Consider the following 13,474-nt stretch of genomic DNA (forward strand, 5'->3'; position numbering starts at 1 on the left):
ACTTAGAGACAGAGAACTTTTCTTTATTTCTGTCTTCTCACCACCATGTCCGAATTATTTTCTGCAGAATAACATAGCAGTAACTGAAGGGCTGAAATATGCTCTGTCTTTGGAAAACTTATAAGCCAGTGGTTAGGATACATTCCTGGCAATCAAGAATTTTAAATCTGAAACCTTTTGATATATGGCTGGAATTAAATCAGAGTGCTGTAACCATTCAGGTGTTAGGAAAATATGTGGGTGGTTTTTCTGCCTTTATAGAGAGCAAAAATTGAGAGAGCAGATGACACTCTTTTTATGCAATCTGTCCTTTCGGAGACAGTTTCAGACATTATCAACATATTTCTAAATTACTGAATCCCTCAAGGATTTTAAAAGGGAAAACCTAGTTTCTGGATCCTTAACGGTTTAGAAGCATACAGCTCTGCCAGAATTGAAGTGGTCCTTGCCACCTGTGTGGATGTAACTCTGTGGTGGGTCGACCCTGGCTGGGGGCCAGGTGCCCACCAGAGCAACTCTATCACTCCCCTCCTTCTCTAGACAGGGGAGAAAAGGTATAACTAAAAAAAAACTTATGGGTCGACATAAGGACAGGGAGAGATCGTTCTCTAATTATCATCACGAGCAAAACAGACCGAACTTAGAGAGGGAATTCATCTTATTTATTACTAAGCAAAACAGAGTAGAGGAATGAGAAATAAAACCAAATCTTAAAACACCTCCCCCCACCCCTCCCATCTTCCTGGGCTCAACTTCACTCCCGGCTTCAACCTCCTCCCCTCTCAGCGGCACAGGGGGACGGGGAATGGGGGTTACGGTCAGTTCATCATGCGGTGTTTCTGCCGTTTCTTCATCCTCAAGGGGAGGACTCCTCTCATCGTTCCCCTGCTCCAGCGTGGGGTCCCTCTCACGGGAGACAGTCCTTCAAGGCCTTCTCCAATGTGAGTCTCCTCCACGGGGTGCAGACCTTCAGGAGCAAACTGCTCCAGCATGGGTCCCCCACGGGGTCACAAGTCCTGCCAGCAAACCTGCTCTGGCATGGGCTCCTCTCTCCATGGGTCCACAGGTCCTGCCAGGAGCTTGCTCCAGTGCGGGCTTCCCACGGGGTCACAGCCTCCTTCAGGTGCCTCCACCTGCTCCGGCGTGGGGTCCTCCACGGGCTGCAGGTGGAATCGCTACACCCCCTCATCCTTCCTCCATGGGCTGCAGGGGGACAGCCTGCTTCACCATGGTCTTCACCACGGGCTGCAGGGGAATCTCTGCTCTGGCGCCTGGAGCACCTCCTCCCCCTCCTTCTGCACTGACCTTGGTGTCTGCAGATGTTCTTACATCTTCTCACTCCTCTCTCTGGCTGCAAAAGCGCTCTCTAACTGTTTTTTCTCTTTCTTAAATATGTTATCACAGAGGCGCTGATTGGCTTGGCCTTGGCCAGCGGCGGGTCCGTCTTGGAGCCGGCTGGCATTGGCTCTGTCAGACACAGGGGAAGCTTCTAGCAGCTTCTCACAGAAGCCACCCCTGTAGCCCCCCCACTACCAAAACCTTGCCACGCAAAACCAACACAAACTCTTAACATCTGGGAAACTTTTAATTTGAGAAGGAATTAAAAATTCTATCATAGTAGAATTACAATTTGAAGCTAGAATATAGAATCGAAATACAACTTTATTTCCTTATCTTTTGTTATAGTTTTGTTTGTTTGCTCATTTTCTTTGTGTTTTGTCCCCAAAACCACAATAATCAAGATTAGATAAATTAAAGTGATACTATCTGCAGTTTTAGTCATATCAATGGTGCTTGGAATAATCTAATCTTGAAAATGCCTGTCAACAAATGGATCTGTCCAAGGGAGTCTGGATATAATTTATTTATCTCAATACAGTTAAATCAGGAGAAGGAACTTGGTGATCCATCTCAGTGAGTTCATGGAAACCATGTTATCTTGTCTGTGTCATGGATTAACCTCTGTGACGGTGATTTTGTCATCTTGATTGCTTGGACCCTTCAAGCTAAAGATCTGATCTAGAGGCTTAAGTGTATTGATTTGATTTGTTTGGAAATCTGTCCTTCTTTGATGCGGTTCAGTCACAGGAAGTCCCTGCTTGGGATCCACACTGTTGTGTGAACTCACCACTTCCACTTGCCAAATACAACCTGGCCGATGTTCATTGCCTCAGGAACTGACTGATGTATGAGATGAAGAGTGCCTGTGACAGCATGTCAGCTACAGAAAGAAAAGAAAAAAAAAAAAAGGAAAAAAAAGGAAATTACTTGGAAAACACTAATAAAGCTAGAAAATAATCATTTCCATTCAAGTGGATAAGAGAATTTGGCAGAGAAGGAACAAATAGACATATTGTAAGGCAAGAGGGAACAAGGGAAATTAGCTTTGATAGCCCCATGTGAGTAATATTTTTCTGGAATATTTTATTGTTGTTATTTTGAACTCAGATATGAATGTATTACAGAAAACCTGTCTAAGAAAAATATGCCAGAGCTGGGAATCTGCATATACTATAAATATTGAAGAAGGCCCCTAAAAAACCTTCAAGATATTTCCTTGTTGGCTGATGCCAAGAAACTCAGTATTGCTGTGGCTAAGTGTATTTTGACGTCTAAGAGATTATACATGTCAAGGTACAGTGTTCATATACTTAGAAAAATCATACTTCTGCTTTAGAAGCGGGAGGAGGTTCTCCAAAGGAGTCAACTGTTTAAAACTTGAGCCTTCATGCAAAAGAGGAAAGCAAGACCGTGTCTTCCAGTGTTTGCAGGATGTTATCAACTATCTTTACCTTGCAGTGCAGTCAACTGTAGAGACCAATAGATTATCCAAAGAGTGAACAAGCAGTGAATTAATTTCTCTGTAAGAGAGAGTGCCTGGAGAGATGTACATACTGAATTAGCAGATTCACTGATCTGGCAATTCAGTGTCTTTTGCATTTATATTCATTAGGCAGGTTTTTTCTTTTTCTTTCTTTCTTTCTTTCTTTCTTTCTTTCTTTCTTTCTTTCTTTCTTTCTTTCTTTCTTTCTTTCTTTCTTTCTTTCTTTCTTTCTTTCTTTTATTTTTAAAGTGGATAATTACAGCTTCCTAAGATATGAAACTTCTTCGTAAGCTGAGAGAGAGAGAGAATTGTGTTCTAGGAAGTAGAGAACAGGACTGGGAGGCAAAAATCTTGAATTTTCAGTCTGAAATAAACACCTCCATTAGAGTTTCTAGTTATGGTTTTATGTGTTGCTTGCAAAGTCCACAAAACCTTTTGCAAACTGTCCGTCCAAAATGACTTTAAAAGGTAGTAGATTAAAAAAGGGAAGGGAATCTCTGGGAAGCACATGGTAACTTCTTGGTTTCTTTGTAGCTATATACCTTAGCACAATTATAAAGGGAGATATTTACTAATTTCCTTAATTCACTTTCACAGGAGTCTTCAGCAAAGAAAGTTGGATCTGGACTTGTAAGGTGGGACTGTAAATAACTGTAGGTTGGGCTGACCTGGGCTGGCCACCAGATGCCCACCAAGCCACTCTATCACTCCACCTTCTAGCAGGACAGAGGGAAAAAATACAATGAAAAAGCTCATAGGTCAAAATAAGGACATGGAGATCACTCACCAATTACTGTCATGGGCAAGCCAGACTAGACTTTGGAAGATTTATTTATTGCCAATTAATAACGGAGTACGTTAGTGAGAAATTAGAACAAAACTAAAACCACCTTCCTCCCACCCCCCTTCTTCACACAATTTCACTCCCAATTCTTCCACCTCCTCCCCTCCAAAGCAGCACAGGGGGACAGGGAGTGAGAGTTACAGTCAGTTTATAACACTTCATCTCTGCCATTCCTTCCTCCTCACACTCTTCAGCTCCAGCATGGGGTTCCTCCCACAGGATACTGTCCTTCACTAACTGCTCCAGTGTGGATACTTCTCACGGGCTGCAGTTCTTCAAGAGCTGCTCCAGCATCAGTCCCTTCCACGGGGCGCAGTCCTTCAGGAACGGACTGCTCCAGCGTGGGTCCTCCATAGGCCACAGGTTCTGCCAGAAAACCTGCTCCTGTGCAGGCTCCTCTCCACAGGATGCAGCTCCTTCCAGGAGCCTGCTCTGGCACAGGCTCTCCGTGGGCCACAGCTTCCTTGGTCTTCCTATGGGCCGCAGGAGAATCTCTGCTCTGGTGCCTGGAGCACCTCCTCCCCCTCCTTCTTCACTGACCTAGGTGTCTGCAGGGATGTTTCTCTCTCATTTTCTCACTCCTTTCTCACAGCTGCTGTGCAGCATTTTTTACCATTTCTTCAATATGTTATTACAGAGATGCCACCAGCATCACTGATGGGCTCAGCTTTGGAGTTGGCTAAAACTGTCTCTGTCAGACATGGGGACAGCTTCTGGTGTCTTCTCAAAGAAGCCATCCCTACAGCCCCCCTCACCCATTCCCAACTACCAAAACCTTACCATGTAAACCCAATACACTCTGAGAGTTTATAATTTTCCTCTTGATTCAGTTCATTTAGGGACTGCCTGTGTTTGAGGTTTTTTCTTTACTTATTTGCCACCTTTCTCCTTCTTGTCTATTCATTTATTAACACCACCATTTCTTCTTTCTGAACCTCAGCGATATGGTTCCTTGGAAATAGAGCCTATCAAAGGACATAGAAAGATTTACATAAATGGTTTGTCCGAGAAAGCCGCTAAGCCAAAGGGTGCTGTAACTTGGAAAGATAATTGGGAGAAAGTATCACTGTATGCTTGCCCCGTTCTTACATCTTTTTCTGAGTAGCTGCTACTGCCCTTAGCTGGTGTATCTGTGCTATGTTCTTCTATACTCTTCAGGTTTTGGACAAGACAGGGATTCATGGGGCAGAAGAAGGAGAAATGCAATGTGTCAAAGTGAGTCTGCACTGACAGGCTTTTTTATAGATAAGTCTGTGTTTGAACAGTATTTTTTGCCTGGTTTATGATACAGGTTCAGCCTGTTCAGCGTTTAGAAACAGAGGAGGCAGACACTGCAGTTGTTGAACTAGAACACTAAGGTGTCAATAATTTAAGTCAATGTTACCTTGGAAAGGTGAACCGTAATTGTGATCTATAAAAAGGTGTAGGGTTTGCAAAAAGTTAGATGGATAGCAATTGGAAACTACATAAAAGAGAAAGCAAAATCTGAAGGAGTTGCAATAGAAAGTCTGATTACACACCTCTGCTTTCTCCTTTCTCATCTGATCATGGTCATTTGCTGCAGTATGGATCTGTTTAGCTGTGAAAATCTCAATACAAGTAGAAAAGATTGGACTAGATCTTTTGATATTTCAAGCCACCAAGGTCAGAGACTCCGATATTTTTTACCAACTCAGGACCTACGTCACAGTCTTCATCTTTTGCTCTAACATTGCATACATTTTTGGAGAGGATCTGGTCACAGATTTGCCATGCATCAAATTATCTAGTGACTACATGGCACAGTAATGGAAAGGTTAAAAGCGAGCAATGCTTTGGAGGATTCTGCTATGACTTTATGCAGGATGGAGAGATGTCTTATCCACAGATGACATTTTCCCAAAATAAATGTCCCATGGGAGGCAAGGGGACAAACAGATGAGGATCAAGGCATGATACAGCAATGAATTGTTTATAAGCTATTGTTTTGTGTTTAGGGTTTACACAGTTCACACTAAGAGGGCAAAGAAGGAAGAAATGACTGAGATGATTTCATAACAGAAAGAAAGTAGGAGGCATGGAAATGAGAGGTGGAAGATTGGAGGGTTATCACTCCTTTTCATTGCAATACACAGGGAAAGGTCTGGCTGGATTTTGGGCCAGATGTTCAGATTCTTAAACAATGAGCCAGTATGCGGAAAGATGTTTGGCACCCAGCACAGAGCACAAGATGTAATACAAACTTGTCTTCAATCCCAAATAAGCAGCTGCCTCTGTATTTCTTTCTTTTTAACCACTTACTGAAATGAAAAGACAATAATTTACCCAACATGTTCATATATCATATTCTAAGGAGAAAATTTAAAAATGCAAAGATAGCCAAGAACAACCTTTCTGATATTTTGGACCTCCAAATACAGATCACTATACAATGCCAATAAAGCAGTCGGCTTATGAATTTGTCTGCCACAGGATAGTGTAGCCAATTCCTAAACAAACTACCTCTCCTGTGGAGTCTTCTGACCCCTAAACGTGATGGCATAAGGCATATTCAAAGATATGCTGTGAGCTGACAAATTAATGTCCACTTCTGCCCTCTTCTAATTCAGGTTAATTATCCAGGACTGATCCAGTTCAAATGCATGGAATTCATCTTATCTCTTTTTAGCCATCTCCAAATTAGGTGGCAAAGCTATTAATCTAGTTTCTATACATAATCAGTAGAGAGTGAGAGAGCTTCCTTCAGCAAGTGATTCATGACATCTATCTGAAATGTCTTTTTCAGGAAATACTCCTTGTTCTCCACCGGCTGTAGAAGGAAGCTTAGGCAGCAAGTTTAGGACTGGCTGACAATTTCTGCATGCTTAAATTACGTGAAGTGAACCTGCTAAGTTTGTACACCATTTTGAAGGTAAGACTGTGCCACGGTGCCTAGTGAACTGGGGTGTGTAACAGTAACAGCAAACATATTCCAATACTGTAGAAAACTTTGTAAAATTAGTTCAAAGTGTGATGCCTGGCTGTGTTTAATAGCGACTTGAATTCCTAGCTGGTTGTTGGTTTGCACTACTTTGTCTCTACCGTATCAGTACAAACAGTTATTTGTTTAAGTTATCCCAGATATGCCACTCTCACCTTAAATTCCCTGAGGAATTGAATCCCCTCTGGTACCCATCCCTTCACCCCTGCACTTTTCTGCACTAATTGAATCTCACCAGAGCATCCTAATATCATTGTGTAGTTCAATAGACTCAGTAGAATGACACATTAACTTTCTTGCGAACTGAATATTAAGCAAAATATTCATGTTAGCTAATTTGTATTAGTACCACAGATACTTGTATAATTGGGAGTGTAAGTGATGCCATAATATACAGTTCGGTACTGGCCAGTCCTACTTTTATGTAATAGAAGCAGGGTCAAACCCAACTTTCCAGACATAATTTGAAGAAAACCATTCATGCATATCTTGCAGAAGTGTAAGACCAACAAAATATCGTTTAATGGAGTCAGGAAAAGGTAGAATGGTCAAACTGAACCGGGATCTTATATTACAAACACTGCAGCAGACACAACGTATTCACAGGTCCAGGATGTCAGTTGGGAACTAATACTACACAGTGTGTGACTGGATCTGAGCTTAGAATGATGACACAAAATGCGCATAACACCTATAAGGTAAGGAAACCCAATCCCAGGAAGTTACTTTGGACTCACTGCTCCGAGGAGAAACACTCAAAGGCAGTTTCCAGCGGAGGCCCCATTTATACCCTGGGTTGGATCTGAGCTGGGTCATCTCTTGGTCGTGGTCACATATGGCTCCCATTGGTGGAGGGGTCTCCTAGGTGGACTTACTGGCTGAGGTGGTCTCTGGTGGGCTCAGGCATCTGGGGTACGTTGCTGGGGGTTCTCTGTGTATGTGCCCAGCAGCACATGTGCTTCCCACAGAACCAGCCACCATGTCCTCCTATGCAGAGGTGTTAGACCTGGGGGGGGGGGGGGGTATGCGCGTGTACATGTGTGTGCTCCTGCCACAGCATGTGCTTCTGTTTTACACAGGCAGAGCACTGTGCATGGGGTATCGATCTCTGCACATGAGTATAAGGTTTCTTCACCTCAAATTGTTGCCCAGTTCTTTTCATGAAGAACAAATACCAAAAGGTAAATCCAAACTCATGCTGTGTCCCCCCCATTAACTCAGGAAGTGTCAAGCAGAGGTGGCACACATCATGTCCCTGCAGTCTGCCTTCAGGACAACATTTGAGAAGATTCACAGGAGTACTAAAGCACTGTATCATTCTGCTCTGCATTTCTATTTTGTATCATGTGTAAAAGATGAAAACAGCAGAACTTCTTGTTTTGCTGCCTTTCCCTTTGTGTTCAAAGAAAAGCGAGTATAGGTAAGAAGTATGAGCTAGAATATTAAAACATTTAGCTGTAGGTTGCTGGGAATTTTTATGGTACTCCTTGAGGTGAATTAAATGCAAGTTTGCACTTAAATATTAAAAAATATTAAAAAATTACTGAACATTGTGCAGAGTGCTACCACCATAAGCTGTTCTACAATGAGTCTCCAAAGATGGATCATGAGCCAATTCCTTATATACACTTGCATCATCACCAATTCCCTGAGCTCAGCTTCAGCTATTAATCTCATTGCCAAGGGAAACTCCAGAGTCCTTCTGTCTCTGGCATTCCTGCCAGTTTAACCCCTCCTGTGAATTGTCTGAATCCTCTTCTTCATGGGCCAGCATTAATTGTGCATGCATAGTTCAGTCACCAATATTAATCATAAAATCATAGAATGGTTTGGGTTAGAAGAGACCTCAAAGATCATCTAGTTCCAACCCCCCTGCCATGGGCAGGGACACCCTCCACTAGACCAGGCTGCCCAAAGCCCCATCCAAGCTGGCCTTGAACACTTCCAGGGATGGGGCCTCCACAACCTCTCTGGGAAACCTGTTCTGGTGCCTCACCACCCTCACAGTAAAGAATTTCTTCCTAACATCTAATCTAAATCTACCCTCCTTCAGTTTAAAGCCATTACTCCTTCTTGTATCACTCCATGCCCTTATAAACATCTTTCCTGTAGGCCCCTTCAGGTACTGGAAGGCTGCTATAAGGTCTCCCCGGAGCCTTCTCTTCTCCAGGCTGAACAACCCCAACTCTCTCGGGCTGTCTTCACAGGAGAGGTGCTCCAGCCCTCTGCTCATCTTTGTGGCCCTCCTCTGGAGTTGCTCCAACAGCTCCATGTCTGTCTAGTATTGAGGACCCCAGAGCTGGATGTAGTATAATCCAGTTTTTAGTCTTGCTGGCAGCAGTATATAAATCTATTGACATTTGCCACCATTCTAACATTTTGAAATTAGTGTGTTGTCACATTAGTGGTAGATACTTTGAAAACACCATTTAAAACAGATCTTTTAAGAAAACTTCCTTAATCTTATAAAATTGACAGTAAATTCACAAATCACAATTTCTACTGATTGCCATGTCTTTGTGGGTTCCCACTAAATATTAAACTTTTTGAAAAGGAAGGACATAGCCTTATTAAATAGAAAGCCATTAAGAGAGATAGTGGACTAATTTATTGAATTAGAAGAATATTTAATGTTAAAAATCCCTAGATTCTACAGAGATCATCTTCAATTATTCAGGATCATAAAAACAAAACAAAAAACTACCCCAAACCAACAAGAAAACAACCCCAGAAAATCAACTAGGGACAAATAAAAGATTTTGGGGTTTTTTTTAAGCAGCCTGGTCTAGTCTTTAAGAGCAAAGGAATGCTGTGCAAATAATTCAGAAAAGTATGGGAATGAAAGGGGAAGAAATTTAGGAAAAGCCTCAAAAGACATTTTTGCGAGCTGGAGAAAACATAATTAAATCACATTGCAGATAAGGTTTTTTAGAGTCCACCCAAGAGTTAGTATTTATTTTCAGATTATTTAGTCAACCTCTATAATATTTTTTGAAAAGCTAACTTTTGCTAATCTCAGAAACTATTTTTGTGGATGTATTTTACTTTTTATTCATTGTCTCCCATTTTTTTTAATTATTGCAGGTGAAACTACTCTACCTTCAGAATTATAATTCTAGCAAATATATCATGTTTCCCTTAAAAAGATAGTAAATGATGGCATAGAAATAAGACCATTTTGGAAGAAAAGGGAATGTTTGTTCATACAGAATAACAGAAGCACAGAATGGTTGAGGTTGGAAGGGACCTCTGGAGTTCATCTTGTCCAACCCTTCTGCTCAAGCAGGGACACCCAGACCTGGTTGCCCAGAACACAGAACTCCAGGTATGGCCTCACCAGTGCTGAGCAGAGGGGAAGTAAGGGACTGAATTACAGTTTGAGTAGATGCTTCTCCTGAGATCAAGGAAGAAAGAAACATGGAGATAAAAACAAATCAGAGAAAAAATGAGTCATCAAAGGTATTCCGAGCTGTTTCTACCTTAAGAGAGGTAACTGTTATGCAAATACAGAAGATGGACAAACAGAACACTGTCATGACAGTGAAATATGGTCAAAATTGACATGATTGTTGCATGCCATTAAGTGTACTGCTTCTCGGAGAGAAAAACAGAATTTATGGTTAGCTGATTCACATGAAAACTACAATCACAATTTTGGATAAATAAATTCAACTTTTCTTCCTTTTGAAGACACAGGAAAAGTGAATCTTTCCACTAGCTGCTGGTGTTACAATTTTTTTTTTTTTAAATTTCTCAATTATACTTATACAAGATGGAACAAGAGAGCAAAGCTGCAGTGTTTGAACATCTAACCAACCTCCTAGGCACAAATCCAACATTTCAATCACAGCAGGATCCATCCAAACACCCTCCCACCCAGAAAAATTATTAGAACAATCTGATTTATGAAATCTCAATATTCAGATTCATTATGGTTTTAAAAACTCCATCAGCTGAAGCTTCAAGAGTAGAATTAAAATGTAATAAAAGCACCAGCTCAAATATTTCATAGCTACAATCATGAGACTAGTTTTGTCAATAAAGATGACTGAAAATAAGTTTTTATTTCACATGAAATTTTCATGTTTTAGTGTTTGAAGGATTTATTATTCATCCTGAACCAAAGCAAGAAGTGAAAATTTTGAGTTTGTTATAGAAATAAAATTTATCTAAAAATGATTTTCTTTTCTGTTCCGCCCTCCCCCCTGCCCTTTCCCCCTTCTCCCCTCTGTTTTTTGCATTTCAGAAAGAAGTAAAGGAAAGAATGGAGGAAGAGAAGACGGGAGAAAGGGAGGGGAGAAGGAGTGAAAGAGAAAGAATGGGAACAAGAATGAGAATGAGAAAGAAGAAAGAAAAGAGAGAGAAAGAGAAATCATTATTGTACTTGTTATTAGTTTCATCCATCATCTTTCCCTTTCTTCTCAAAGTATAAATGACTGCAGAGATGAAAAACGGTAAAAAAGATGATGTGCTCTATTAGCTGACATGTACACACTGCATTTTGGGTTTATAAACAGAAACAAATTATTTGGGACTAATACACAATGGATTTGCATGAAACCTTCTGACTTCCAGCATTTTTCTTAACATCCATACTTACCATCAGGATAATTTTTGATGGGGAAAAAATGTCCAGCTATTCTGGATGCTATTATTAAATAGTAGTTGAGATGGACAAAAATTATTTACTAGGAAATCCTAGACTCCATTTCTACAGGAATTAGGAAGGAAAAGAGGTTGTAGCCACGTGGGTGTTGGTCTCTTCTCCCAAGTAACAAGTGATAGGACAAGAGGAAATGGCCTCAAGTTGCACCAGGGGAGGTTTAGATTGAGTGTTAGAAAAAATGTCTTCACCGAAAAGGTTGTCAAGTGCTGGAACAGACTACCCAGGGAAGTGGTTGAGTCACCATCCCTGGAGGTATTTAAAAGACACATAGATGTGGTGCTTAGGGACATGGTTTAGTGGTGGACTTGGCAGTGCTAGGTTAATGGTTGGACTTGATGATCTTAAAGGTCTTTTCCAACCTAAATGGTTCCATGATTCTATGATGCTATATCTATGTATGAATATAATCATTTTGTTTGCATGGTGAAAGTGTTGTACAACTTAATGACAGCCTAGAGGTCAAGGCTTGAAATAATAGCTTTATTATTGCCCTCTTCACTTTGAAGTGCTGGTTGCAGGATTGCTTATCTGCAGATATTGCTCCAGTTCTTGCCTTTTACCAGCAACCCTAGTGATTTAACCTTCTATTGTTATTTCTCAGTAAACAACAGGCCAGGATAAAACATTAATAAAATACATATTCATATGTGTTTCTGGTGAGCATAGTTTGAAATGTAACATTTTTTAAACCAAGCAGTTCATGTAAGTTCATTGAGAGAAATATACTGACAGAAAAAATATTTATTTTCTTAAGTATCATTATGTGCACTGCACTTAAATCTAAACTGAACATGATATAACAGTTTAACACAACCAAGCTCTTTAAATTAGCCAATAATAGGTAGGAAATCAGTTTATGACATTGCTATAATCTGACAGCTAGTTAAATATTCAATACATTTTTAATGAAAAAGTGATCAGAATAATAAAGCCTGATCACTGCTTGCACAGCAACCCATCCAATAATTTAAGAATTAAAAATCAGATCTTCCTTAGATTTTAGTGTTAAGACTAGTTAGGAAAATACTATTTTTGGAACGTCATGAGAAAAAAAGAAAATTGCAAGAGAATGCTTGATAAACAGAATATCCAAATACCCAAAATAGAATATCAGTATCCAAAATATTTTTCAACAGAACCTCTAAATGCTTAGCCTGGATTTTTCCAATGCCATTGAACCCCATAACATTGAAAGAGGGAATCTGATTCCATGTAAGACCAGCTTTAGTTAGATGTCACTTCAGACATTTTAATTAGAGCAGTGCTATAGTTCATCCAACTTTCTAGGCATGGTTATAAAGAACACTTCTGGAACAAACAGATAGGTCTCTGTTCTGTATCTATTGAACTGGCCTTTTATACATATATATACACATATATATTTCTGGAGGGTATAAATCAGCATGATGCAGTGCTGCTGTTCTGTGGTGTATAAACTAAAATTCTGATTAATCGTGTGTACTCACCTGCTACACTTGTATGCATCTGGATAACCTGTAGTCCCATTTCTTGATTGAATTTAGAAAGTAGAACCTGTTATGGTTTTTTTATATGCTCTTATTTCAACTCCGCATTTAAATGAACTCAGAACTTTTAGTTTAAGTCCTTTGTGTATTTTCTACCATTCAGTGACTCTCCATATTGTGCACCAGAGATTTGCAATATTAAGAAAGCACTATAATTACTTCTATCAGTTAACAATATTATGGTTAAATGCCATCTAAATTATTGAGAGACATTGGTTAATACTGTGGGGAAAATCTAAACTGAAATGCTAGAAAATGCTATTCCCACCTAATCTTCACTGACAGATTTGTTCTTTTTTTAAGGGGGTCCATTACAATCCTGATTCAAACTGACTGGTATTTCCTTCATCAAAGGAGGTTTGGAGATTTTAGAACAAAGGCAAACAGGTAGAAATAAGTGAACACATCTAGATGAAATAGAAACCAATCTGAGTCAAACCTACCAGCAAACTCAAAGTGACCCGAGGCGATTTTATGTTTTTGAATACAGCCAAAACAGTTTTAAGAAACTGCATGCTCATTTTTAGGATTATGACCCAGTTGGACATAAAAATTATAGTTCAAATGCCTTGAATATGGAGTTACATCAGTAGTAAATGAGATCTAGAACTAACATGCATATTATTTAACTGCACATTGTATGCATAGCTGAACC

At 40.2% G+C, this 13,474-nt stretch overlaps 1 long non-coding RNA gene across 1 annotated transcript in view; it reads left to right on the plus strand.

The window, feature by feature from the left end:
• LOC142600295 (uncharacterized) overlaps nt 1-11,926 on the plus strand; it is a 389,286-nt gene extending 377,360 nt beyond the window's left edge. The window contains exon 5 of the long non-coding RNA XR_012833686.1: nt 11,364-11,926. This is a non-coding gene — a long non-coding RNA (uncharacterized LOC142600295). The remainder of the gene's footprint in view (nt 1-11,363) is intronic.
• Nucleotides 11,927-13,474: the final 1,548 nt, after the last annotated feature.

Source organism: Balearica regulorum, chromosome 2 (assembly GCF_011004875.1).
Source record: "Balearica regulorum gibbericeps isolate bBalReg1 chromosome 2, bBalReg1.pri, whole genome shotgun sequence".
NCBI classification, from domain to species: Eukaryota; Metazoa; Chordata; class Aves; order Gruiformes; family Gruidae; genus Balearica; species Balearica regulorum.